This window comes from Aptenodytes forsteri, unplaced genomic scaffold, assembly GCF_000699145.1.
Source record: "Aptenodytes forsteri isolate BGI_AS27 unplaced genomic scaffold, ASM69914v1 Scaffold61, whole genome shotgun sequence".
Taxonomy (NCBI): Eukaryota; Metazoa; Chordata; class Aves; order Sphenisciformes; family Spheniscidae; genus Aptenodytes; species Aptenodytes forsteri.
In genome coordinates, this window is record NW_008794443.1 from 4368630 (window position 1) to 4396031 (window position 27402).

Genomic DNA, 27402 nt, shown 5'->3' on the forward strand with positions numbered 1-27402 from the left:
GAAGGGGGGGGAAATGTTAATCCTTCGCCTGGAGTTTCTGTCTGGCAAGTTTTCATGCCTCTGTGTTCTGAGCATTTACATTATGCTCTGAATACCTGATTGCCCAGCCAAGCAGAAAAGAAACTCTACAGTGGATGCATAGTAAAAGAAAATGCTTCTGTGGAAGCCACCTCTGGGAATAGGAAGAACTAGTTGGTTTATAGGCTGCTGGTCCATTTGAGGGGGAGGGAAGGGTTGGATTTTTAATTTTTTTTATTTTATTTTTTTAACTCTCTCACTTCCGTTCTGTTCTCTTTGTGTCTGTGTGGGGAACTGGCAATCAGAAAAAAAATGTGCTTTGGAGAACGTCATATACAAAATCTTGGATGCTAAAGAATTAGGTGTCTCAGCCAACATCAAGGTACTTAAGCAGAGTTATTTCCAGCTGTTGGATAGGGAAGCCGAGGCATAGAAAGCTGCAGCGATTTGCTCAAGGCCGCGTGGGAAAGCCAGTGAAAGAAAAAGGAGTAGGATGTGCATCTCTGGTTCCAGGCCCAGATTGCTCAGGGTCTCCTTTTGTCCTCTCCTGCCCTGCTGAATGTATCACTTCTGTTAATCTTTTACTGCTGTAGTACTAAAGAAGGCCAGGGCAGTGCGTGGGCTGTTCCATTCATCCTTCATCATCTCCCATATTATCTGACTTGAAATGAATCATTTCTTGACTAACATTTTCTACTCTTAACAAAGCACGCATATAAGAAACACAGGGTAGCAGTCAAAATATTTCTATTTTGAGGTATTATCCAGTTCTTTGAAACACGTCCCTGGCAAAAGAACAAGCTGTTTAATGGCACCAATGTATCTCACATGGGATATTAACGAGAAGGCATTCTTCTCACCCTTGTCTTGCTTTTGAGTTGGATGCGTTCAGCAGGTATATCAACAAGCATGTCTCTCTGACCCCCAGGGAGACAGCCCCTCTCCAAATGCTGCTGGTCACCTGTGACATACAGAGAAATCCAGTCACCTTTTCCCTGGTTTCATGCCCAGTATAAGTCACGAGGACAGTATGTAAAAGCTGGCTTTGAATGATCTTTCACTGGAGTTATCAGAGGCTTTGACATTGACTTCAGAACTGAGCTCAATATTAAATCACATCCAACCCAAATTAAAGTACTTGCTATTTCTTATAACCAGTGAGTAAAGTCATGCAAGGCTTGGTGGTTTTACTGCTTGGCAGTTTTTACAAATATTTTCCTTGGTTGCGATCCATGTGGGGTTCTCAGTCCCTCCCCCTGCTTCAGTTTCAGCCTGAAGTTTGACTAAGCCTGAAAACTTCAAGTGGAAGATAGACAAAACCTCCGAGTTTCATCTGGTTTTGCGTTAGAACCATAAAAAACTGTGAACTCCTCTTTTTTTCATATACAAAACCGTAAGTTGACCGTAGACGTTTTTCAGCACTGAGCAGCGAGGGTTAGCTCTTTCTCTTAGTACCCTGGTGCTGTGGAACCTCTCTCTGAACCTAAACTAAATCACCAGCTCTTAACAAAACCCACAATTAAGTTGGCTGATCCCCTCAGTAAAGAGTCTTACATACACATAGAAATAACCTTTACATACATCAAAGCCCCAGTCCCAGCTTTTGACTAAATTGATGTTAAGATCCTGACTTGGCTGTTGCATCACCTTTCTGCAGTGTACTCAAAGCAGCTGACAGATCAGAACATCCCAAACTTTCAGGCAGTTCACATCACAGATGGAAACATAATGGATTTTTTTCTTTTCTCTAAATGGGCTATACTGAACGCCCACACACACTTTTGGGTCTGATCTTTGAAGCTTATCTCTGATTTACTTTCTCCCTCCAGGCAGTGTAAGTCTGAAAGACGTAAGTACTTCTGAAATTGAAAGTTCTCAAAGCACAGTGCTAAATGTCTGAAACTTCAAACTTCTGCCCGTATAACACTTGTTCTCTGTATATGCTGAAGTCAAGGGCTGTCACTCTGGCAACTTTCACCAAGAAGGCAAAACAATGTTTAATCTCTTCTTTAAGAGTCTCTGCGTTGCTCTAAACCTCTTGATGTTTAAATTATTTAATTAATGTATTTATTCTGCAAGTCTCTGTGGTAGCAAGGGAACTTGTCTTTGCTGGTATTTATGTACAGCAATGTGGAGAGTCTTTCTTATTATGGTATAAGCTGCTTATTGAATGTAGTCCATGGTTATAATGTCTATGGTCTAAAATCATTAGGGTGAAATCAGCAATTTCAAATCATATTTTAACGGTCTGTTTAAACACTCTGGGATGGTAAGATGATAAACTGTCTCATTGGTAGTAGCTTCTTTGTCTACTGTGTAATAGTTTACCATAGTTGCTTTAAAAAATGGAAATGAATACATACGGTCGTTCTTTTATAGATTCACTGGTTGCTTCTAGCAGTAGCCATTTTAGTTACATCATCCCTTCCAACCGGTAATCTTGAAGTGCTTTACACGTACTGCTGAATTCAACCTCCCTGTTCTACCCATAGATAAAGTGGGAAGGGTATCATCTCTTGCCTGACACAAGCAAAGAGAAAATGGTAGTCTTTCGCTCATGTTCAAACCACCAGTTTATACTTTTGGGGAAGAGAATATATCTTTACGTAGTAGAATCAAACCCACTGTTTTCTGCACAACAATTTTGTTTGATGTGATATTCTTCTTGTTCTGTGACTGTTAACTGCATCAGACAAGAACAAAGCACAGAAAAGGATGTAATGATAAAGACACACAGATTCAGAGGTACTGGGTCACTTCAGAAGTACAAGAACTTAAGCTATATCCAGACACAATTTTTGCACTTTGTAAAAGTACATAAAGGCATCTGCCTCGTTTTGAGTACATTGCCCATTTCAAGGGTATACTAATTTTTTTTTTCTTATTTTATATTCTAAGCCTATCTTTTCCAGAAGTTGAACAATAGCTTGTTTTCCAGGGTCACAACATTGAAACAGCGCTAATTTCCGTTCCTGTAAATTAGAAAAGAAAGTAAAACTTGATTTTGAATTAAGTCATATGACAGGGAAAGTTATGAAAGTAAAAGGGATCTACAAGTTACTGAGGTAAAGCGGCCACTAACCGCAGATCGCTAATTATCAGCTGCCAAGTGGTGGTGTGACATGGAACATTTGACCAATTAACTCACATCCTCAGCTAAAGGATGAAGAAATAGCAAGGTGCATGAATGGTAAAATGAAGGTTTTTCCTCCTGTCCTGGGCTGGGAAGGGGGATGGATGAATGATGTAGTGAGAATGGAGAGAAATGGAACAGGCTTTAGGAGACCTGAATCCATATCCCAGATCCATCGCTGTGTGATCTGTACCTCTATCTATGTCTTACTTGCCCACCTGTAAAATAGAAATACTTTTTCCTGCCCTCACAGGGCTACCGTAAAGGCAAATTTGATCAGATTTAGCCAAGCTCAGGCATGCTTAAAAAAAAACCCTGTAAATACAGTGCCTATATCCCCCCGTCGCTGCCTTGTTTGTTTTTTCCTCTGTGCATGCTTCGAGTTCCTGGAACCGAGGCGAGTTCCAGAGCTAGCATGGGTCTGTGCTGCTGGCAAAACAAAGCAGGTGCAAATTACGGTGGAAATGAAATAGCTGGTGCTTTGAGGCGGTGGAGTGCCCAGTTCACCTCAGGGTATATGTCTGTGTTCACAAAACATGGCTATCACGCACACCCTGATTCATTAGATGTGTTATCCGGCAAACAAGAGCCTAATCATATTTTAGCAGGAACATTCTTATGATAAACTCTGCTTTAGTGAAACTCCGTGTATAGTGCAATTTCTCCCGGCCGCGTATATTACACAGTGAAGAAAAGCTACCCCGCTGCGTATCAGAAGGCTGTAATTTCATTTAGGGGTTCTATTGACATCGTAAACTGCGAGAGCAGAGCTCAAGTGGCTATTTAAGTCATAGGAACTTCAGACTGAAATTACTGCCTGGCAGTAACCGGCCCTCCCCCCACGGGCCCCCACGTACGTACTTCATGTTTTCATCCCTCTGCCTATAAATAATAAATCTCTTTGGTGGCTTCGGAAGAGAGCGGTTCCAAAACACCGGCATTATCCGCCACCTTTGCCGTCGGCAGCGCCTTCCCGAGAGGCAGGGGAAGGAGCAGGAGCCCCAGGCCGAGGTGGGACCATGCCCAGAGATAGCCGGTGCTCTGGGGCCGCCGCTCCGCTCCGGCTCGGGAGGTGTCCGCCGGCTGTGAGCAGCGAAAGGCAAATACGCCTGTGCTCGCTAGTGGGGCTGTTTGTTGCCATCATAGCTGACATACCTGACCTTTCCCACTCATAAGCTGTAGATATCCATCCTGGCGCATGTGAAGATAAATGCACCATGCCACCTGCGATCCACGAGGCTACAGCACATCTCCTATTTATGCCGCGCCTTGCTGAAATCGCTCCCTGCAGCCCCAGGACTGCCCCGCTGCTGGGAGAGCGGGAGGGTGGACGGGTGTGGGGAGAGGGCTCAGCGCTGCCACCGGTCCGTGTCCAGGAGAGCGGAGCCGAACTTCCCCGCAGTGGGACCTTCCGCTCCTGAGCGAAGAAAAATTCCCCCTTTTTTATTTTAACGTTTAAGTAACGCGCAGAGGGCAGTCGCATTGACAGAAGTTCATATATTCCATCCATATGGGCTTGTTTCAAGAAAAGAGCGAAGTCAGGGAGCATTTGCTTTTTATCAGGAAAGCGAGGTTAACCATTCATTAGAGCTTGTCAGGAAACCTCAAATTTAAGCCAGGCACAGGAAGAGACTTTCAGTAGGACAACGGACAAGAATCATTAGTTTTGCATGCTGTAGATACACAGTGCAGGCATTTTAATTTGACTATCTGCAAACCAAAGCATCTCAAGTTCACGTAAATGTTAATCTTTGTTTCCTTTATCCTCATTTTTTTCCAGATAGTGGGAAAGAAGTATTTTTTTGTACTCAGTGTTTCTGAGACCTTGGAGTGCAAGACAGGTGTTAAATTACCAGTGGGAACAGAATTAATATTTATTTATTTTCTCTGAACCAATTTGTCCATTCTTACATTTCATTTAACAGAATGATGGTTCACCATGTTAAATTATAAAAAGCACTCAGTTATATTATTAGTATTTCCATTCTTTATAAAGGAAACTTTATTTTGCTTTTGGAGCTAGCTTTTTCCTGGAAAATCCATTAAATCGTTGCCTCTCCCTCTTAAATGCCACCGTCCTGTGATTCCTGAGACTGTGATACGGCTTAAATGAAACAGCAGCTTTGAAATTAAATAAGCAAGGTTTATATAGTTATTAGACATGGCAGTCTGCAGTAACAGGGCAGACTCTTCTGGTCTGAAGGTAAGCTGTTCACGCTTGCATTTCATCTGACTTTGAGCAATAAACTACACTTCTCAGTCTGGATAGGCAGTTATCCTAGAGAATACGTGTTCAATATTCGCCAGGAATCTGTGAGAGCAGCTTACACACATGCACACAGCGTAAATGGGAGAAGTGAATTCTGAACTCTGTGTTGCTGACGGGGGGGACTGGGGATGCAGGTGTCAGCAGCATCTCTGCTCTGTCTCTGTCTCTCAGTCCTAAAAAGCTCTAGCCAGGTCCTTTTGTGCCATTCCTTACCCGCTTCCCTCCCTCCACTTTATGGACTTCTGAACCTTGTTATGACTGAAGTTGCTATGCTGGCTGTGTGCATACTGCAAGTGAGAAAAAAAAAAAGAAGTCCACAAACTGTGGATAACAGCAGATCCCACAATACAGTGAAATCAAAATAGGATGTTGTATGCCAAGGCACAGAGTTCTCATGGTCCTTATCTCTGTATGGAATAACTGGAAGTGGTTACAGTTTCCTTCATTTAGTATAACTGAATGTATCGAGGGCTGAGTATCTTCAGTGAGATATTGACTGCCTGATGGCATGCATCCTAATTTCAGGGCGTGATGTCCTGGCAGGAAGATAGGGTAGCCTTTTGTCCCACTGAATCTTGAGTGCCTGAAATCTAAAGCTATGTTACTGTATTGGTGTCTGTCCAACAAAGATGTGTGTTCTACTTGTACCATGTGGAAAAATGAATAAAATATCTAAAGTTAAAAAACAATTCATAAACACCATATGCACATACATACTGCATGCACAACTTCTCTTTGAAAATATTACAATGGGACACCCTTCCAGATTCTGGTTGTAAAAGACTGTAACTTAATTTCTTCTACAGGTTTTTAGTCAAAAAATACTGCCACAGAGTCTGTTTTCATTCAAATCGGCAAAAGTAGAGTAGAATAGAGTGTGTTCTTTAAAATGAAATATCAATCTGTCTGTCTAACATACAGTGCTTCTAAAGCCACCGACCTCTTAACTTGTAGGTGCCAAAAACTAATTCACGCTTGGGGATACTGAGGCAGAAATTGGTGAGGTGACTAATCTAACACCATGCCCTGATGGAGTCAGTCTGACTCCGAGCCCCCTGCCATAGGTGCTTTGATTAGCTTGCCAGAAGAGCTGGTGTAGCCTGTATGTGGATGTGGGAGTGGAGTCATGTTGTGGGGATGAAGCTTGCTGCTTGGGAACCAGAGCTTCTTAGAGCAATGATACCCGGCCTTAGGTGAGAAAAGGGGCTGTTCCCAGCTGTGGAGCACTAAACTTTTTGTGTATATTCTGGGGGAGGCATCATTGTTTCTGCTGAATGCCTGGCTCACCAAAAAACACAAGGAGAGGCTTGAGTGCTCTTTTGGTCTCGTCTCCTGTTTGCTACAGCAGTACCATCGTTTGTTTTGCTGGCGTAGTGCTGCAGTGTCTTTGTAAAACTGGAGAGAAGCTGTGGCACTGGGTTAGAAATGGGATGGGTGACATTGCTGCAGCAGGGAAAGAACAGAGAATATCTGACGCGCTCTTTCTTCCCAACTCTGAGATCTGCATCTGGGTTTAATATTAGATAGGGTCACTGAGGATAATTGTGGTTGGCAATTTTTACTTTTTAATGACTTAAAATGACCTGTGATGTATTAGGCTCAGCAGTGTTGCTCCGTAGCATGACTTCATTGTGAGACTTCCTGCCTCCGCTAGAATGAGGGGTGCCGACGGTACCGCTTCATCCATATTGCTGCTTTCAGCATGCGGTACCCTGCCATGTAGGGAACGCTACAGCTGTTTTTACTTTGGAAATATTAGTAATCTGCCTGATATTATATCAATGGGACTTGCTGCTCCATAAAATTGACTGCTCTGTAGAGCAAAGACACAAGTACAAGGGCAAGCTGAGTCATTGGCTGTATTTGGATGTGTTTTCGCATACTTTTGTGGGGAGAAGATGTATACTTGACAGGAGGAAGGCTAATTCTTCTCTGTCAGTCAGTGGAAGGCAGAAGGTTTAGTGAGAAGAGATCAGATGGGCTTGAATGAATTTTGTAATTCTGAACGTATCTAGGAAATAGAGCTGAATGATGTATAGAGAACTCCTCTGTCAGTGTGGAAAATTAGAGATTTGAACAAGATGAGTTTAATACTGAAATGAAACGAGAAGAAGTTTATGATTAATAGGGTCTGGCAGAGACAGCATACTTATATAATTTTGGAGACTTAGGAAATGATCCTTGGGTAGATGTGGGTCTGAGGGTTTAGGGGAGAGGGGTGGCCCCACAGGGAACCCCAGCTGGCTTGTCTCTTTTCAGTGAAAGACCCAAAAGTTTTATGCAGCAAGAGTAAAATGGAGGAGTTAAATCTTCAATTTCAGAAATTCAGAGCACCTTTTGAAATATTTTACAAGGTCGAAAAGATAAATTAGGAATAAAGTATTTGTTGAGCTGAAACAGGCTGTCAGTTCATCTCATCTTTAGTCCTGCTTCTGAAGCAACTCCTAGCAGTTGTTTCAGGGAAAGACGTTTTCCTTCTGGATACTGCATCTACCCAGCTGAGCAATACTGGACATAGAGGCCAGGTTTTCTGATGCCTGCGACGATCAACTGCATCCTGAAACATCAGTTTGTTAGATTAACTCATAAATGGCAAAATATGCAGATAGAGGTAATTTCCCTCGTCTTACATGGCTACAGATGAAGCTCATAATCATTACAATTACTCATTGGCCTGTGCGGAAAACATGAAGAAAATTATTTTGTAGAAACTAACAGAAAAGGGTAAGATTCACAGCTCACTTGTTATCTTTATTCTAGGCAAATAATTAGGTGTTTTATTATATTCTAAGGAACTTTAGAAACTTGGGTTGTATTCCCCTCTCAGGATGTGCTGAGGTTCTATATATTTTGCCTTGCGCACTCCTATTCTGAAATTTTCCTTCAAAGCAAGAATTATTTCTCCTTTGAACACCTTTAAATTTTTTCCCTGTATAAGAGAAAATCCATGTTTCCATACCGATGTTTTCTGACTTACAATTATCCATGTAAAGTCAGCAAACACAGAATAGTTACTTCTAATGCAGAATTTTTAATAAGCAAGTTTTATTAGAAATGGGGAAAGTGCAACTCTGGTCTTTGCCTGCCTCTCTCCAGAGTCCTATCCTAGTGCACTTTCCTTTAGGTGGCACTCCCACATTAACTTGTGTATGACCCAAGCAGCTGTTTGTGATCTGTCATCTGTGTCTTGAAATATGATGGAGAGACTTAGAAATTATATTAATTGTAGTGTCCACATCCTCTCTTCGTTAAAAGTTGAAAATTGCTGTTCAAATATTTCATAATCAAAAATTAATCCCAGTCTACCTGTTCCAAATCATATATTACGCCCTCTGGGAATGAATCCCAAATCCCTGTTACAATTTGGATGCTCTCTCCTCTGGGTATTGATTACAAATTCTGGTTATTGTTCACATACTTTGTCATAGGGGGAATTAATCTCAAGTTCCCGTCTACTGTTCTGGGACTGAAAGCTATCTATAATTAAGATTTTTCTATTAAATGGATATTGACGAGGAGCTTTTCCGTCTACATTTTTGGGGTTATCTTCTGGCAAGGAAACTCTGTCTCAGCTCATGGAGAGATTCTTCATGCTGAGTATTCTGACCACCAATTGTTAGGCCACTCTGAGTACAGGCGTTTTGCAGGAGCCGGGGGCATAGCTGGGGTGTTCTTTAATGTTGATGTTGGGTAAGAAGATGCGAATGTTTTCACAAGGACTCAGCAAAGTGGAGCAAATAGGACAGCTGAATAAAACCAGCAGCATTGCATCAGAAATGTAGAAAAAGATGCGAGCGTGCAGTTTAGCAATCGTGAAGCATCCTACAGTTGCAAACCAGTTGCCACACGAAATCATAGCAATCTTAGTTATGTGGAAGGGAGGAATAATCTGTCCTCCTTTACGACGGTGGGTCAAATAAGAATGAAAATACTGTGGTGAGAGGTAGCAGTATAAAAACACCAGAGAGACCGTCTATTTTTGATGTTTGAATCTGTGTTCTGTCTGATTAGTTTCAGCAACTTTGACTACAAAAACAACTGCTATTTTTTCCATGTAGATACCATCATTTTCCGTATAACGATGCCAAGCACAGGGAATAAAAGTCTTCAGTTCCATAGCTGTGTCTATTCCTGTTTCTTCACGGGAGGAAAATCGGATCAGAACAGCCCTGAATTTCGGAGAAGCTAGAATCCGGACCTAGGTTTTTGTGTTTCAGACCCACCGCTGCTGCTAATAGACATGGTGTTTCCACTGGCAACAGTTGGCTCACGCATTCTTTCACACTTCAGAAGAGATCCCCGTTTCCTTTTTTTTTTCTCCTCTTCTTTAGCAGTGGGCAGCCCTGCAACCTTTTTGATCATACCGACTTTGTACGTTACATGACTGAACTCAGCTATGCCAAACATCCTTTTAGAAAGTTTGACATTTGTGCCATTTGAAAAAAGAGAGGGAGAGAGAAGGAGAGAGGAGGAAGAATGAATCCTGGCAGCTTTTTGATTAAGAGTGCAGTAAGTCAGCAGAAGAGGTGGGACTTTTAACGAGCAGGGGGGTGTGCAAGCTGGTTGTGATCTGTGATGTATGCACACACACACGGAGGAAAGGAAAGAAAAAGATGGAAGTTAGACAACAGTAATCAGAAATGGCTACAAGAAATTAATTAATTGATGGAAAGTATACGGTTAAAATCAAAGAGACAAAGGAGATGCCTTTGATACTGTCCTAAACCAGGTGAAGGAGGTTGAACTCAGGAACTTCCAAAGTCCCTTTCAGACCTAATAATTTTAATTCTGTAACACCTTTGTTGCTATTCATTCCCTTGCAATTACTATTTTGTGTGTATATTCTAGTCTATTCTATTTTATTCTGTTCTATTCTGTGATAAATTTTGCGTCACCATTAATACTTCCAGTTCTTCCAAATTTTTGCCCACCCGTTATCCTGGTCTTGGAGATGGTGCAGAATTCATGGAACTGAAATGGCTGTTGTAACGTTGGCATGCAAAGAGAACAGGGCAAGACTTAGCTATTCCAGTATTCGCAAAAGACGACAGGGAGAGAAGGCTATTGCATGACTTTGGACAACTCATAAGACTTTGTTGTGTCTTCTAACTCAGTCCCTTCATTTAGTTAAAATGCCAAAGGCTCATTGAAAAAAGTGTCCTAGCCCTGCAGTGAGTTAGAAGATTGCCCAGCTTGCTCCCTTCCCAACATGCTCACTTAGAGTTTTGCTACGTTTCAGAAATTTTAGCTTCCTTTTTCTATTCCTCCAGAAAAGAGACATTCTCCCAAGAAAGTTTTGCTTCTGGCTGCTGTGTGAGGCTGTCTTGGAGGAGATGGTGTTTGCATTGCCCGGGGATATATGCCACGCTCCTGAGGAGAGATGGTGTCAAGTGGGCTCTGCGATGAGCCTGCCATGCCCTAGCATGTACTCAGGACATGAAGTGACCAAAAGAGGCATCGTCGTGTTGGTATTGCAGAGAGTGGGGTCATCAGCCCTTGTGAGGGACAACTTCATAGCTTGGACACATGGGCTTCTCTGTGTGCTTCAGGGATCATCCCACCCGGTGCTCCACTTCAGTCTTTAGACTGAAGCCGATCTCTACTGAGGTACAGGAGGCGGCTTTTGTAGAAGGGGAATACTGAGGATTTTTTACATCTTCCTTCAATACAACCAGTGCTGGCCTTTGCCGAAGGTGTGCTCCTGGACTGAATGAATCGCTGGGTTAGTGTTTTGTGATAGCTCCTCGGTTACTATTTTTTAAAAAGAGAGAGAGAGGAAGAAAGGAGAAAGGAAAAGGAGCATGTGAGGAGAAATAGCAGGCCAGGCGGTGCAGTAATGTTAGACAGGCTCTTTAAAAATCCTAAAGAAAAAATAGTGAGTGTTTTAAAGTAAGTTTGCAATGATGTGTAAAATAGTTCCCTGTGTGAAAATCTATATTGATTTTTTTTTCTTTGTTTGTATAGAGATTGTTCTCAGAATAGAAAGGCTTTGACATTTTGCCTTCTCATGTACTTAATCAGTCATTTGTGTCATCCACTCTTGCACGCACGTGTACTCTGTCTTCTCTCTGGCTGTCGGCAGAGGATGGCTACTTGCTACTTCATCCGGATCATTTGTAGAGCTACAGGTAATGGTGCTGGAGACCCTGCTGCAACTCTGGCAGACATGGGATGTGTGGTGGCAGGGAAGACATGCTTTGGGTGGTGACAAGAGTGGATAACACAAATTGCTGACTGTCATAGTCCATGATACAGTTGATTGCCACATGTGCCAACCTACAGAAGTGTGTTGGCTTTCGAAAACGAAAGACTTCTATGTCGTCAGGAGCTGGAGCTTAGCGTCAGAGTGCTTGCACTTGTTTCCAGTTGTTTCCAGTCAGAAAGGTAGCTTCGTTTTTTGAAAAACAATTTTTTTTTTGCTTTGGCAAAGGTAGTCACAAATAACCTGACTGACAAGATGATGCGAAGACAAGCTCCTCTTGAACATGGCTCATGCTAGTCCCTGTTCTTACAGTGAGATTTAATAGCTTCTGTGGTCAGCAAAGCCTCCTGTGGCCAGAGTCACAGAGAACTTAGGAGAACAGTTTTTATTGAAGAACGTTGACTTTTCTGCAGTGAAAATGTCAGTGGAGAACCACAGGGTTTTTTTTTTGTTGGCAAAGGTAGTCACAAATAACCTGACTGACAAGATGATGTGAAGACAAGCTCCTCTTGAACATGGCTCATGCTAGTCCCTGTTCTTACAGTGAGATTTAATAGCTTCTGTGGTCAGCAAAGCCTCCTGTGGCCAGAGTCACAGAGAACTTAGGAGAACAGTTTTTATTGAAGAACGTTGACTTTTCTGCAGTGAAAATGTCAGTGGAGAACCACAAATAACCTGACTGACAAGATGATGTGAAGACAAGCTCCTCTTGAACATGGCTCATGCTAGTCCCTGTTCTTACAGTGAGATTTAATAGCTTCTGTGGTCAGCAAAGCCTCCTGTGGCCAGAGTCACAGAGAACTTAGGAGAACAGTTTTTATTGAAGAACGTTGACTTTTCTGCAGTGAAAATGTCAGTGGAGAACCACAGGGTCTTGCTATGCCACCGGCAGGGTCTTGATGTTGGCTTTTCGTACGGCACTCCCTTTGCTCTCAGCTTCTCCAGGTTTTCCTGCAGCAGGCCTGGCCGTCGTGGTGACGGCAGCCTCCTTTTCTCTGTCAGCATTGTCAAACAGCTTTGCGTTTGAGGGGGAAGGAGGCAGCCGGCCAGGAGCTGGGCGTGTTGGTGTTCACCCCGCTCAGTGTCATTGCACTGAAGAGAAATCCTGTGGGACAGCCCGGGGACAGAGGGGGCAGCTGAGCCTTGTGGGAGTCAGTGCCTGTGCCTCTGGGAACAAGGGAGCAAATGGCTCATGGAGCCCTGCTTCCAAGTGGCTGTGTGCAAAGGGGCTCACTGAAGCCGTATTTTTAACACAGTTAGATATAAATGGCCCATTTTTACCTCTGCATACATCATCTACATCATCCCTTCACTTCCTTCCTCTTTAAGTGATGCCTTATGCATAGATTTGTCATTTATGCTCCAACTGCATTTTGCATTATTACATTTTAATGATATTTGAAGTTCTTTCATACATATTTGAGTTCACTGATATAAATGAAAAAAGAGAAATAATCAGCATACTTGGTTTATCTGATGGCATAAAAATGTTATATCATAACTTTGGCAATTTCTTGGATAAGATCAAGCACAACATCAAATACTAAGAGAGGGTCCAAGTACAGCTGTCTATCTGAATGGCTCTAAAGTTAGGGTCGTTCAAAGTCAACATCTGAACTTTGCAGTTTGGCCCCATTTCTACCTCAAATAAAACCCATTTAACCAATTCTACCCCTTAAGCTTTGTAACTCGTGAGTTTGGTTAAAATGAAACTGAGATATGAGTGGCCCTTGACCCTCATTGTTTTTCGTAAAAATGAACATCGCACATATTGGCTTTGTTTGAGGATGCTCTGCATGATCTAGAGGGTCTAACCTCCTCCACCCCCTCTCTCCTGCCGACTTACGTTCTGTTATAATCTGTTAGGAATCTTGAGGCTTGAGGGCAGAATTTTGTGTAGGGATAAAAGATGCTTTCATGTTGGTGCTGTGGGATATATATTTTTTTAATTCTTTCTCTCATTCTCCGTTTCATGAAAATTCATTAATCTGTGACATTTAAAGACTCTGTCTGAGAGGTGTCTGGAGCAGCGGCCGGCTGCATACATCAATAGTTTCTCAGAGTCTGGCACTCTGTCAATATTTGGGGGCCTCAGTAACAGCACTTAAATGCACTGCCTGCCAGCCGTCACGCTCTTAGCATGTCTGTAAGAGTCTGAATGAGCGGATATTAGCACGTCAAGTCCTTTCACAACTGGCAACGCTTGAGAGACAAACTGCTTGGTAGGTATCTCTCCTCTTCCCTCCCCTCCTGTTTTCTGGCATGTCTTCTTTGTTTATCTGATATGATTTATGTATTTACACACAAATATGCATCCTGCAAGGAGGCATCATAAATCCTGAGGCTAGAGGTGGTATTATGGCATAATCTATATAACAATGGAAATGGGCTGAAGCTGGATTTGGACCCAGAACCGGATTAAGTTTGGGTTGACTCCTGGGCCAGTTGAGTCAGGAACAGAGTTTTGTTTGGATTTCACGGTGCCAAAATCTTTAGAGTTTAGTTCCAAATAATGAGAATCTTGGACAAAAAATTTACAGGAAGTGCTACTGTGGCAATATTTCAACCAGCTCCAAACCAGAAGTGGAAAGCAAGCCATTTCAAGACTTGGGTTGTGTTCAAATCAAAACTGTTAGAGCAGGTTCAGAATCCAGACCTTCTGTTCCTTTTTTAATCCTATCCCACTGCATAAATTGGATTCACAGCTGAATATTACTCTAGATTACCCATGAAACCTCCCTTTTCAGTGGAAAAAAAATCAGGGAAGCAAAATACAACTTTTTCTTCTTTCCCCTGGTGGAACAGGAAGTACAGTAACAGAAATTCGGATTCACAGACATTTATTGCTCTCCTCCCCCGGCTTTTCTTTGGTTGAAACGTTACGGCCAGAGAGCGGTCAGTGTCTTTTATCATGCAGTCATGTTTATTTTCTCTTTACCTGTTGTGTTTCACCTCTAGCTTATTATGTTGCTGGATCTATGGCTCTGAAAGCAGGTTGTCTAGAGAAGTGAATGGCCACAGTGTCTGAAAGTTTAGATTGGCTTTTTAGAGCTGAATTGTAAGCAGAAAGCAGACCATGAAACTCTGAATGTTTCCATTTCTAAATCTCCTTAGAATATTCTTTTTTTGATCCTATTTAATTCCATATATACCAAAAGGAGATGAAGGGATGGGTGCAGAGTGAGCCCTCCATTAGGAACATTTTCCTGACCAAATTTTGGAAACAAATTCTTAGAAGAATAAATCTGAACTCAGAAGCTCTCTGAAACCACTTCCTTATCATTCCTACTTCACAAGTCCAGTAACACCAGCCAGTGCCCTTCAGCTGTGACCTCCAGCACATCCTTCAGTGCTAGTCTGAATCAACAACTTCTTTTCCAATAACATCCAGAAACTTTTTTTTCAATAAACTTCCAACCTTCTCCTGGTAACACCTGCCAAAATTTGGCGTGATAACAAAATAGACAAAATTATTCTGCTAGAGCTACCTTGCAAGAGTAAGTTGGCACCAAAAATAGCTAACTACCCCTTCTCAATCATTTCTTCACTCTTTTTAGCACTCTCTTATCTGCTGCCTTTATCTTGATTTTTCCCTTTCTCCAACTACAGCTGCATCTGATCTCCATTTTCCTGTTTGCGTCCCCAGAGCACCTGCAGTTATACAGTATTTTGTCACCTGTTGGAAAAAAAGGAAAACCCTGTGGAAGTTTACAAATGTCTCTGCAGAGGCAGTGAGTAACAAGGGATGCATTTATCCCTGCTTCAGGCCAAACAGCAAAGGGAAAATAAACAGGCTGAAGGCTTCTGTGAATATCGGAGATGTGTCTGGCTAGATGGCAGCAATGGCCAATAAGTACAGACAATTGACAGAGAGAAGGATTTATTTTTAATTATAGTAATTGCTCCTTTAGCATGGCGTGGGGGCACTCATATGCGGAGGGGAATGGCCGACTGCAAACGATGCCCGTGGCAGCTACCGGTGTGGTCTGTAGGCCTCTGGCAGTCCCCCTAGCAGGAGGCTGGGGGCTAGGCGCAGCCAGGGGGGCTGTGAAATGGCAGTGGTGTCTCCTAGAGCTGAGCAGCAGCCCCAAGGATGGAGGAAAATAGTGTGGGGTTAAAGCTACGGTGGGACGCCAGGATACCTGAGGCACCCAGGATCAGGCCCGTACATTAGGAATAATCACCCCGTATACTCTACGGTTGCTCTTTCTCAGCCTCTGCTTTGTGCTGCCTTTTATGGTCTCAGCAAAGTAACACACGAGCTTACGGTAACCCACGCACCTTTTGTACCCAGGGAGTACATCTCAAGACATAATGGGGCACATTTGCAGCTCTGTCCCCAGTGTTTTAAAAACGTGACTGACTTTATTGTCAGTGACAGCCATGTGTGCTCTGAGAAACCTCCCCACCCCCAGCCCCGAGTGCTGCACGTTGAAGTTGAAGAGTTCGTAATGTTGCATTCGTTTCTATTTCTGTGTTGTTTATTTTCTAACGAGCTCTAAAGTCGTCTTTTGATTAAGCAAGTTGGCCTTGCAAGATGCCAGGGGTCTCCAAAACAGAGGCAGGCAGACCTCTTCCCTTCAGCCTCCCAAGCTGTTTCCACCTCTTTGCAGACATTGAACTCGCATTTCCCATTCCTACCGGTGACAATTTTGTGGCTAAAGCCCTGCACAGAGAATTTGGGGGTTGCCCGTGAGACTTTCCGCTAAGTAGCTCTTTCAATCCAGCTACCTTTCCTTCCCTGGAGGGATGAGAGGATTTGTCCCCAAATAACGGGGGTACAAAAGTGCTGAGGGGATCTTGGGTTTCAGGCTTCATTCAGTACATGTCCCTGTTGGTTCCTGGTAGCTGTAAACGAGATGCTTGCTTTGAGCGCTGAAATTGATGAAGCAGGAGAAATCTAGACTTGTTGTCCATTCATATTTTACCTCTATTAATAAGTAATTAATTAAAAAAGAAGCCAGTGTTCCCATGATGGGCCGCTAAATATATGCAAGTGAAACTATTGGCATAAAAAAGCAGTTATTTATATCATAGTAAATCATACAGGCCCCAGCTGGGATGAGCAATCTATTGTGTTAGGCACTGTACAGACATGCCATAGGAGGTGCATCTAACCCCGACGAGCTTAGAGATGGCAGAGACAAAGTGTGGACAGAGAGCCAACCATAAAGGAACGAAATAATAACTCACCTTGGATGCAAAGACGGGGCTGAACCAAGAAGAGACTGCAAATCCCCTGCCTCCCTGCTCTTCTTTCATTAAGGCGAGAGCTGGTTGACTCACAGTTCAGCCCTTAGTTTGAGATCTGGGTAAAACTGTTGATTTGAATGTTTTAATTGCTGAAAACTGCTTGCCTCAGATACAGGTTAGCCAAAACTATGGAAAAAAATAAACTGAGAAAAAAATTAAAAGAAAAGTTTTGGAAAGCCAAAAGGTTTTGTTTCGATATTTCTGAACAAGGTTTCTGTTTTTGTTTTGAAACAAAGGCTATTATAATTGAAACATATCAAACACAAACAGGAAACTAGCCCATTTTGTTAAACACCTAGGTGGGTTTTGTTTTTTTTTTCCTTTCCGTGTTCACAGTTTGGTCAGCTAGCCAAATAAATCAGTTATTTGCACAACTGTAATTCTTATTAGAATGTTGGGCCCTGGGGACTTGGGCTATATATTTCAATACAGTACATATTTATAATACCGAGTACCCTGCCTGGTACTCCATATATAATAATAGCAAGCAGTCCAGTGTGCTGGGGAGATGAGGGCACTGGGGAGGACCCAGTGCCTTTTAGCTCTTAACATTTTTATTTTCAGTTGTAGTAGTATTTTGGAGGGTATTGCTTACAAGATAAATTTGCATTTATTTGAGCAACTCACAAATGGGATTCACTGCAAAGCTATCATTAAAGGGAAATAAAGCAGAAGAAGGAACAAAAGGTACATTCTCAGCAAAGTATGACATGTAGACACTTTCAGAGATCCTTGTCGCCACAGGAAAGATGCCATCTTCTCACTCTACCACCACCCCCCAAAATCCTGAAAAACAAGCAAATAAGCACACGGGCTGTTTGTAAAGTTTCTCTGTATGTTACTCTTCCTCTTCTAATTTTAACCAATATTATTTAGTGTTTTCTCTGTTTATGTATGTCCATGAGAAAGAAAAAGGTGATGTTATTCAACCTTATAACCTTGCTAGAGAAGGACTTACACGACAAGGTGAGATGTTTTCTGCTCAGCGTGGTCAGTCTGATATCCATTCTGCTTCTTTCTTGCAGAAGAGCCCCATAGCCTGAGCTCTGATACCCAGAGCACTCTTCCACTCGCTCTGCAGTGCTGCAGCCTGCGATTTGGCAGTCACGGTGATCCCTCCAGGTGATGTTCTCTGCAGTGTGCAGGGCCGATGCAGTTTTCGGCTCTGCCCCAGTCCCAGTTGAAAGGCTCGGGTGTATGTCCCATATGATCTCTCTGTAATGAAACGGGCTTCTTCCTATGAGCCCAACTGGCTTGGTGAGTTAGTCGTGGAGAAGGATGCCTGTAGGATTGCTAGGCCTTGACTGCTAAGTCCTTGAAGATTAGGACCAGGCTTTCTAGTGGAGAACTCTTCAGCATTCACTTCCCTTGACTGAAGAATCGTAACTGTAGAAAGCATTATGCCAGTCTTGATCTGGTAGTCTAGCTGCAGAATGACAGTCGAACAGGGAGCCATGGATAAAATGTAGGAAATGAGACTTGACCAAGCCCTCTCTGACTCCCCATAGGTACCTTTGATGAGGTTAGCTTTGTGCACATTTTTGGAAATTTCTTTTGACATCTGGGAAGGCCTTGTATCACTTTGTCCTTACCTCCAGAAGTCTGGGGCATTGCTGGACAAAGTGAGGGTCTGCTCCAAGCTGTCAGGTTTCTTTCTCCCTTCCAAAACCTCACAGCTACCCCATTTAATACTATCTGATGGTAAGTGCCATGGGATTCAAGATAAGTGGAAATGTGGTAGGAAAAAAGGGCAAATAAGATGGGTGGGACTGGAGACTTGACTCGGGGAGCTGAGGGTAGGCTGTTCTATGTAGGAGAATGGCAAACATTTTTACTGAGTACATATGCACGTAGGGAGTAGGGAGCTGCCTTCGTTAGTCTTCATTTGTTCAGGATTTTTGCTGTTACAGTTTGGCAGTCCTAGTACTCCACACTAATGCTGAGAATACTCCCATGATATTACTTGGTGCCTCTGAGACTTGCAGCCAACAAGAGAGGTGCAGGAGCACAGGTCCTCCTGCTGTTGCCGCCAGTGCCCTGGTGTCGAAAATTTTGGAGAAGTTAAATTTTTACTGCTGGTGGTTGCTGTTTTCTTTGTGCGCTGACTGCTACTGTACCAAGCAAAGGTTTGTCTAGACCAGAGCTCAGGGTTACTTATTATCCGCATAATCCATTTCCTTTTGCCAACAGCGGTGGCTTATGTGGATAAGTCAGAAGGGAATGCTCACATCACGGGTAGCCTCTTTTCTATGATCTTCATTAAGCTTTGGACCATTAGCTCAAGATGCGTGATTATTTTGTTTGTTCGAACAGCAAGACAAGCAGAGTCTCCTCTGAGTGTTTCTTTCAAGCAAAACAGCATGACTGAAAACTGGGAGCTTGCCAGAAAATGTTACGTGAAATAGTAGTGGCAGGTTCATCTTAGTGTGGGCGGAGAGAGAGCTGTACCCTCTATTTTACTACTTCAAACGTGCAGTGTCCATATGCCATAGTTGAGCTGGTTTATGGATGGAGTATGAAGGCTACTACTTGATCTACTTCATGCAAACACTGTGTGAGTGCTGTAGATATATAGTCTTATGGATATGAGTATCAGCTGTTGTTGCAGTCCAAACACACAGCATCAATATTCAGTATGCTATAGACAGTCCCGTTTTTCTCCTTTATATTTAGTGTTAGTACACAGAGCCAAATACTAAAAGGGGGGCGGGGGTCACATGATTAAATTAATACCATTAATTATTTAGAAACAATCAAAGGAAATACAAGACATCTGGCTTTAAGCCCAAACAACTCATGGCACTGCTGTTGCCTTGTAACCTCATCAGCTCTTAGTCCAGTCATCTCTCTTCTTTCATTATGAACACAGGAGATGCCCCCCCCCATCCCCCCCCGCTTCTTTCCTGCCTTATTTCTGGCAGCTTGGAACACAGATCACAAGACTGGACCATAGAGTTGTCTGATTTTGTGTGTATAAACTCTGATTAGTTCTACGATGAAAAGGCATCCCCCCCACATCCCCATGGTATACAATAGTGTTTGATTAGCAGTGTGTTGCAGCCATAGGTTGTGTTTTTCTCTTCATCTCAGTACTGGGAACTAGCTGCTGTAGGAGGGAAAAATACTGTTGTTACTGCAGTGCTGAAAGTCATTACACACGCGTGTTACAGTAGGCTGCATACAACATACAGTGAGAGACAGTCCCTGCCCTGAAGAGCGGACGGTATACGTAGGCAGAAAGGCTGGAGGGGAAATGGCATCGTGGAGGATGAAAGCAGTTTGCCCGTGACTGTGCAAGAGGACTGTGGCAGACCCAGTCCGCTGACCTTGGCATTCCCCTTCCCCTGGCTGAGGCCAGTGGTCCTATTCTTTGTAGCCGTGGCCAGGCGTTCTCCATTGGAATGATTTTTCGGTGGAAACTCTTTTTCTTGAAATAAAATTTTTCCTTGGGAATAACTGTTTTACCCAAGAAAAGTCAAAACAAATATTTCCCGACTGCTGGTTCTGGAAGGCTCTTTACTCTTTTTATTCTCCTTTTTCTAGCTAGTTGATGGGAAATTTCCATTTTGGTTTTCTCGGAGGTGAATTTTTGTGGAAACACCTTCTCATAGGCAAAAAAGACCCACTTGGCTGGTTTTTTTATTCCAACTCAGGAACAGAATATTTTGGGGCCCCTTTCCCTCCAAGTGATTATATTTTCATGATAGGGTAGTTCCATTTTCTGTTCAGCTCAGTCTTTATCAGTATAGATGATTTATTACAATCTAATCATGCAGTTCTCATCTTCTGTAGGTAAATTAGTACATAAAACTTCCTGGAACGATTTTACAGTTACTGGGGCAAAACAAAGTTTCTCGCTGATCATTAGGATTCCACTTTTCTGTGTACTGGTGAATGTGGACCCATTTTGATTACTAGCAGATGTGTTGAAGTCATTCTCATTACGTCTACGTCTGTGGAGAGGCACTGACTTTCATTTTCTTACTTTAATCCGAAAAGCATAGTTTCACTGGCTGTTGTGTTACTGGTTGCTGAGAGTTGCTTTGAAGAACTCTTATTTTCTGAAAAGGCATTGAGACTTCTGTCACCATAAGGATCTCTAGACAGTCTTCACCTACTCTTGACTACTATTTTGAAGATGCACATTCCCAATTATCTGTGAAAAAGTATCGAAATATGCTTCCTTGGTTCTGAAAAGCTTACTTTAGACTCCTGCTCTCTATTACTTGTAGTATTCCATAGCTTACACTTGTCCTCAGAGAATGATGGCATCAGTTGAACATATTGGGTGTGATTTTTCAAAGTATGCAGTTATCCACATTTGGTTCCCACTGCATTCGACGTGTGTTAACACTACCTTCAACAAAGGCAGAGTTAGGCCCATGCAGAAGGCTTTAAAAACCAAAAAAACGAAACCCACCTTTTGCACCCTGGGCTGTTTGCAGGCAAGAACATATGTTGTAAGTGCTTCTGCTGCTCTGCAGGGTGTTTGTTGAAGGGGCTTAGGCTGCTCTCTGAGTAATGGTGTACTTCATTTTGATGCCACGATAGGTTTGTTTCTTGAATGTTGGCCCTTTAAGTTTATCATATGTTTTCAAAGTATTGTATCCCTTGGAACTAAATTTAAACAAAAATTCTCAGTATCCAATAAACTAAAAAAACCTCTTAGATTAAGCTGTTCCAAGGTTTTGTTTGTTTCCTTACACTAAAGCCAGTAATTTTTATTTTGTTGTCCTCAGATGTAGTCATTATGTAGTTTGTTGTTTATGTAAAACTCACATTTTTCTTTTCCTTTTTCTTCTCTCCCTTTACTTTGCCTTTTCCTAATGTCTACATCGCCGTGTTGATGGCAAGAGCAGCAGTGGTTGGCAGTTTTCCTCAACTTTGCAAGAGAGAGAGAGATTTGCTTGGAATGAAACCTTGCTCTCTGTACAGCCTGCTTGAGATGCAGCATTGAGAGGTATCATCTCATTTTCTGTCTTGAAACCAAAGATGAAAACCACAAACAGGTAGCAATCTCGGTGCCAAACCACCTGTTGATTTACAGCCGAAAAGCCTTTGGCAATATGTTTTTCACTGTATCCAGCTGGAGTGGTTGCATGGCTGATACCCACAGTATCTGTCTGTACCTGCGAGTTTGGTAAAGAGGCTAATTAATTTGAGAAGATCTGGATTGAAATTGAGGTAAAGTTAGCAGGGCAAAGAGTTTTCTGACCTTAGTCTTGCTTTTTGCCTAGAGGAGCATACATGACTCATATAGCTTGGTTTAGCATTGAAAATACCAATCCTGAAGTCACACGCTGTGCATTATAGAGCAAAATGAGATTTGTTGAAACAGCTGTGTGTGGAGAGTCCAGATCTGCAATAGCATAATATCCTGGTGGTCAGAGTTGAGGTGGATGGATGAAACTGTGAAGACAAAAGTTGTGAAATACCCTGCTAGTAGCATCAGTACTTCCATCTTTTGAGAGTATTACAATTCAGAAAATAATTTGAAATCAAGTTAAAATGCTATCCTTGGACTGCTACACATATGCTCCCTGTGACATGTGCATCACAGAAACAGCCACTGTGTGCTAATATGGCATTAAAATTTTGGACTCCACCCACAAAAATTAATAACATTCTTGAAATAAGAGTGATGTAGGATGCTGACACATTTAAGTCCATATGTTCTTGGACATGTGTCCTCCAGTGCATGAGAGAACTAGAATTCCCAGATACTCTTATTTTTCTTATTTCCTGTAAAGCCGTGCTGGGAAAGTAGGGGAATGTAAGTGATGGCAGGCTGGCAGGCTTTGGCCTGTGGATAGCTGTACAGTAGAGCCATGTTTTATATTTTTACATGCTCTTATCTGTTCTGTTCTGTTAGTGGTACTAATGGACTTCCATGGATTTGCATAAGCGTAATTTGGAACAGATTTGGGCCACGCTATTTATATTTGTGCAGATTGCTTCATATTTGTGAAACAATTATTTCCTGTGGATCTGTAGCGTTGTCCAGTGTTGTGCAATGCTTTCATATGTATATATGACTGGTTAAAACACGAAATGTGTTTTGAAACAACATGACAAGGAACAGTAAAAGCTGCACAGTAACTGAGCTACCCTTGGCTGTCCATATAATGTCCAATTAACGTGGTTACTGCACTCTGAAGCCTTTCCAAGGCTGAATAAGACATGCTGTGGCCTGGTAAAAGACACAATTTTTTCCCGAGTTTTCTAAAGATTTCTGTTACAGATGCTACAATGACATGAGGACACTGTAATCTCTATCTTTAGTAGCAGTAACAATGAAGGGTGTGAAGTATATCCCCAAAACCTGAAGGTGTGAATTCTAACCCATAAGTGAGCTGTGTGTGAGAATTCTATACAGTAAAACCTAATTCCATGCTGAAGAGGAACACTGTGAACTCCCAGCATAAAATAAAAGATGTTCTGTTCGCTACTGCACTATCTTGAGCCAAACTTGGGATCTAGAAGCCAAGCAAGGTTCTTTCATCACCAGTCCTATAAAGTAATCTGTAAGTCAGATCGTCCCCTCAGGCTATATTTTGACAATGTAGTAAATGAAGCTTTGGGAACTTTCTACCAGATCGAGAACTCTGTCACCTCAAAACGCAAAGCACGGCTCCATTATAAATTGATTCTTCTGATGCAGTTTTTAAAATATATTTTGATGTGTTGACTTTTACCAGCAAGCTCCATGCTTTATCTGATATCTTTTATTCCCCGCTGCTAACATTAACACATATAAGGGCTGGCAGAAATGTGATCTCATGCCCTCACATGATCCAGATGAAATTTGTACTGTGGAATTATCCATTAGTGCAGTCTGTTAATGTCATTAATGATCAAGCACCATCAACTCAGTTACTCCCCTGCATTTTGTTGTCTTCCTATTCTGCCCTTATTACTCAAGTCTACACTGGAAGGTGGCACAGGCATCAGGAAGAGCAAATTCTGAATGGGATCAGAAAATGTGTTGGATTTTGTACATGTGTATCAACACTTCCAATTCAGTGGGCTGTGTTGAGAAGAGTGAAAAAAGCTAAGTCTTGTTTCTTGCACAAAATGAAGCCAGAGTGGTACAGGAAAAGTACACGGGCAAATTCCTTTTTGCCTAAACTCTAGAGAAGCTAATGAACAGGCAAAGCTTCAGAGTTTTGATTTGAAGATGAGTTTGGCCAGTATTAAAATTTGTCTAAAATTCTTACTGTTTTCCTCCGCCCTCCTCCCCTTTGCTTTTCTGTGTTGTATGATGAATGTATCATGCCCAGATTTTGCAATTGTAGCTTTGTGCTTTAAAGCCACATTGACACAATGAATGTCTTTACTAAATTATATTTCAGAATTCTTCCAGGGAGTTTGTAGTTTGGAAAGACAGAGCTGCTTGCAAAATTTTCAATTTCAGAAATGTTGTTTTCTTGAATCTGTATGATTTCCTTGGTCTTGGTGGGCCAAGATGATTCTCAGTCTGATGATCTTGGTCTCCTGGAAAGAAGAATAGAGGAAGAGAAGGGAATAACTTTACAGTGAGACTGTTGCTACTGCTATGTTTAAAACCTATTGTTTGCTGGAGTTTTGAGAAGTTTTCGATTTGTTTTCTTTCTCTCTCTGACCTAATTAATTTTACGGGATATCCCCAGGGACATAATTTATATGACAAATGAATTACATTAAAAGTTGCTGTCATGGTATGAGCCCCCTTGTTTATGGTAAATTTAATATGTTTCTGTATTCTTTTCCTCTATAAATAGTGATCTACTAGTGGTAGTTTGTTTTCTTTATTCTTCAGAATTTTTTTCAGAAAATTCTGGGTGCATGGTGACTTATTGTCAGTATTAAAAATACTGAAAAACATAAATTAAAAAGGAGAAACATTATTAAAATTCAGCTGTGGTTAGCAAAAAGCTTCTGAAGTGGCACTAGCTGAGAGGTAGGGCTCTTTCCTTTGACTTTTTCTTCTTTAAAAATAGATTTATGTAGATAAGAGTCAAATAATAACTAGTATACAAGTCTACTCACCAATTCTCAGCTTACTGTGAAATAAAAACATTGGCCCTCAAGAAGGGAGTTTTAGGAAGGAAAAGCACATACCGTTTTCATTGCTGCGTTCAGGGCTGTCCCATCTGCAGTTTTTGTATTAGTGATGCCGTTTAACCTTTTGAAGCCCGCGGATCTTTGTGCTATCTTTTCATGCAGCCTTTTTTTCATATCCATGCAACCTGCTGACTTCAGTAAGATAATACACACATTAAAATGTTTACCTTGGGCTTCCAAGGCTGCACATGCTTTTCAGAAGGATTAAAGAGACATGAGGGATAATTGCTGCTCCTGGTAAAAGCAGTAGGCATTTTACTAGCAACGAGAGCAGGGGCAAGTTTGCTGTAATTTCGGGCCAAAATACAAGTTTGGAATTTATTTGGACTCAAAAATTTTCCAGTAGCTTTGCAGCTAGGTGCTTATTCCTGAGGTCAGATAGTGACACTGAGTTTCCTTTTCCATAGAGAATGAAATGCAGAAAATAGCTTAAATGGGGATAAAACACAGTACAGTGCATCTTTAACGATTTTGGGTTTGATTAGATGGAATAATCCAAGGAAGGGAACTTCTTTTGTAAAAATGTACGAAACGTAGCAAAACATCCCAGCATTAGTTCAGCAGAATATCCACGCCGGTGCTTGAAGTTAAACTTGTGCTCCAGTGCTGCGCTGACGTGGAGCGCCTGTGCCCTGGCACGGGCTTTTTGACCCGACCGTGGCCAGGTCCCAGCAGCTCACCCACACCCTGAGCAGGATTTGGGGAGGATCTTTTGCTAACTGCGAGGAACTGCCGAGCTGGTAAATTTGCCTAAGGGGATGACAGCAGGGAAAGGGTGTTGTGCAGGGAGCTTATTTTGAAACACTGGATGCACTTTTTTTAGTTTTCTATTTCCATCCTGTGTTCCCGGCTTTTTTAAAGGACTCCTAAGTAATTTCAAAATTAAATGACTTCACTAGCAGTTTTGTGGCCCTCATAAATATGATGAAGACTGACTCTCCCTCTGTCTCACTTTTTCTTGTGGTGCTTAACAGTCTTACGGCATTTTAAAAATCTTCCTTCTACATCAAGACAGCATATTTCTTTAACTAAAGATAAGGTTCAGAGGCAAATATAAAATAGTTATGTATGTTAGGTCTGCACTAACTCTGATTTTTTTTTTTTTTGGAGGTGGGAAGTTATTTTCCTTCCTTTAGCTGGATGATAGAGAATGTGGTGCTGTCCCACAGTCCCCAGCTTCAATCTGAAAATTGATCAAGTTCAGGTTCTGACATACTTGGCAAAGTACCATCGTTTTTCTACCCCTCCCTCAATCTGGGCCATAATTGTGGATATCCTGTGGACTGCAGCCCAGAGACTGCCAGTAGTGGGAGCATACGGAAGGGAAGAGATGATGGCAATAGCTTTGTAGCTTGACCTGACATTTGCATTGTTTCTCAGTCGCTAAGTGTGATGAGGGGAACAGAGGGTTTGGCATGAACTGTAAGAAACTGGTCATGATTTGGAGGAGCAATCTCCCCTACCTGACTCAGATGTTATTGCTAGGTGCTGTTTGCACTTAAAAAAAAATAAAAATAAGGGGTGTTTTAAATAAAGAGAAAGAAAGCAAATAGATAGAGAAAGTCATACTCTAGGTAATTCCACTGCTTACAATGAAGTTGCACTGGGGATAGATATTAACCCCATAAAATCCCTGGGTCACAGACAGCCTTATGACAGACCCTGATAGCTTTGTGGAGACAGATTATGTCAAGCCCTCAAATTTGGAAACATAGCAATTCCTCTGTAGTAAGATTGCAAATGAACACCCATTCGGAGATTGCCAACATTATCACAGTTTGTCAGGGTGATCTCACAGCCCACAAAGCGCCGTAAGAGATTGCTTTACAAGTTCTGAAAGATTAGAGTGTTGAAGTATGTGACACTGGAATGATGCTTTGATGCCTGGCTTTGTCAGTCAGCCAGACAAATAAATAATATCCAGTGTTTTTATTAGTGTAAAGCATAACAGGTAATGGAAATGTATAGAGAAACGCTTTCTTGTCGCAGCTACATAGAGCACAGAAATGCAGGCTAAATGAAAATGGGATGTGTTAATGTCAGATCCTTCGAACAGGCAGTTGTATACCTGCGTGGGTCAGTAACTGCAGTAGAGCACTTACTGCTATTTCAGCAGGTAATAGTATAAAGCATTAGCATTATTGCATGGCTAAATGAAACGGCAAAATTAATTTGGCAGTCTTGGGTTTTGGTCACTAGTGAAGCATGAAAACATATATTCTAGTAAATTAAGGATGGAGTTTTGGCTAGCAAGGAGCAAAGGGCCTGGCCTGCAGAAACCATGGGTTCCTCTCTTGGCTTGGGAGAGAGAGCAACACAGGTGTGCAGTTAGGAAATGGCATGGTAGTAAACGGTAGAAGAGTATAAAATCCAGCATTTCTTCCCTGGCAGGAATTGTGGAAAAGCTTTTGGGTAGTATGGCAT

At 42.0% G+C, this 27402-nt stretch overlaps 1 long non-coding RNA gene across 1 annotated transcript in view; it reads left to right on the forward strand.

Annotated features, from left to right (window-relative positions):
* Positions 1 to 27402, forward strand: part of LOC103907477 — a 215959-nt gene that overhangs the window by 144812 nt on the left and 43745 nt on the right. Inside the window, exon 3 of the long non-coding RNA XR_658095.2 lies at positions 21735 to 21835. This is a non-coding gene — a long non-coding RNA (uncharacterized LOC103907477). The remainder of the gene's footprint in view (positions 1 to 21734; positions 21836 to 27402) is intronic.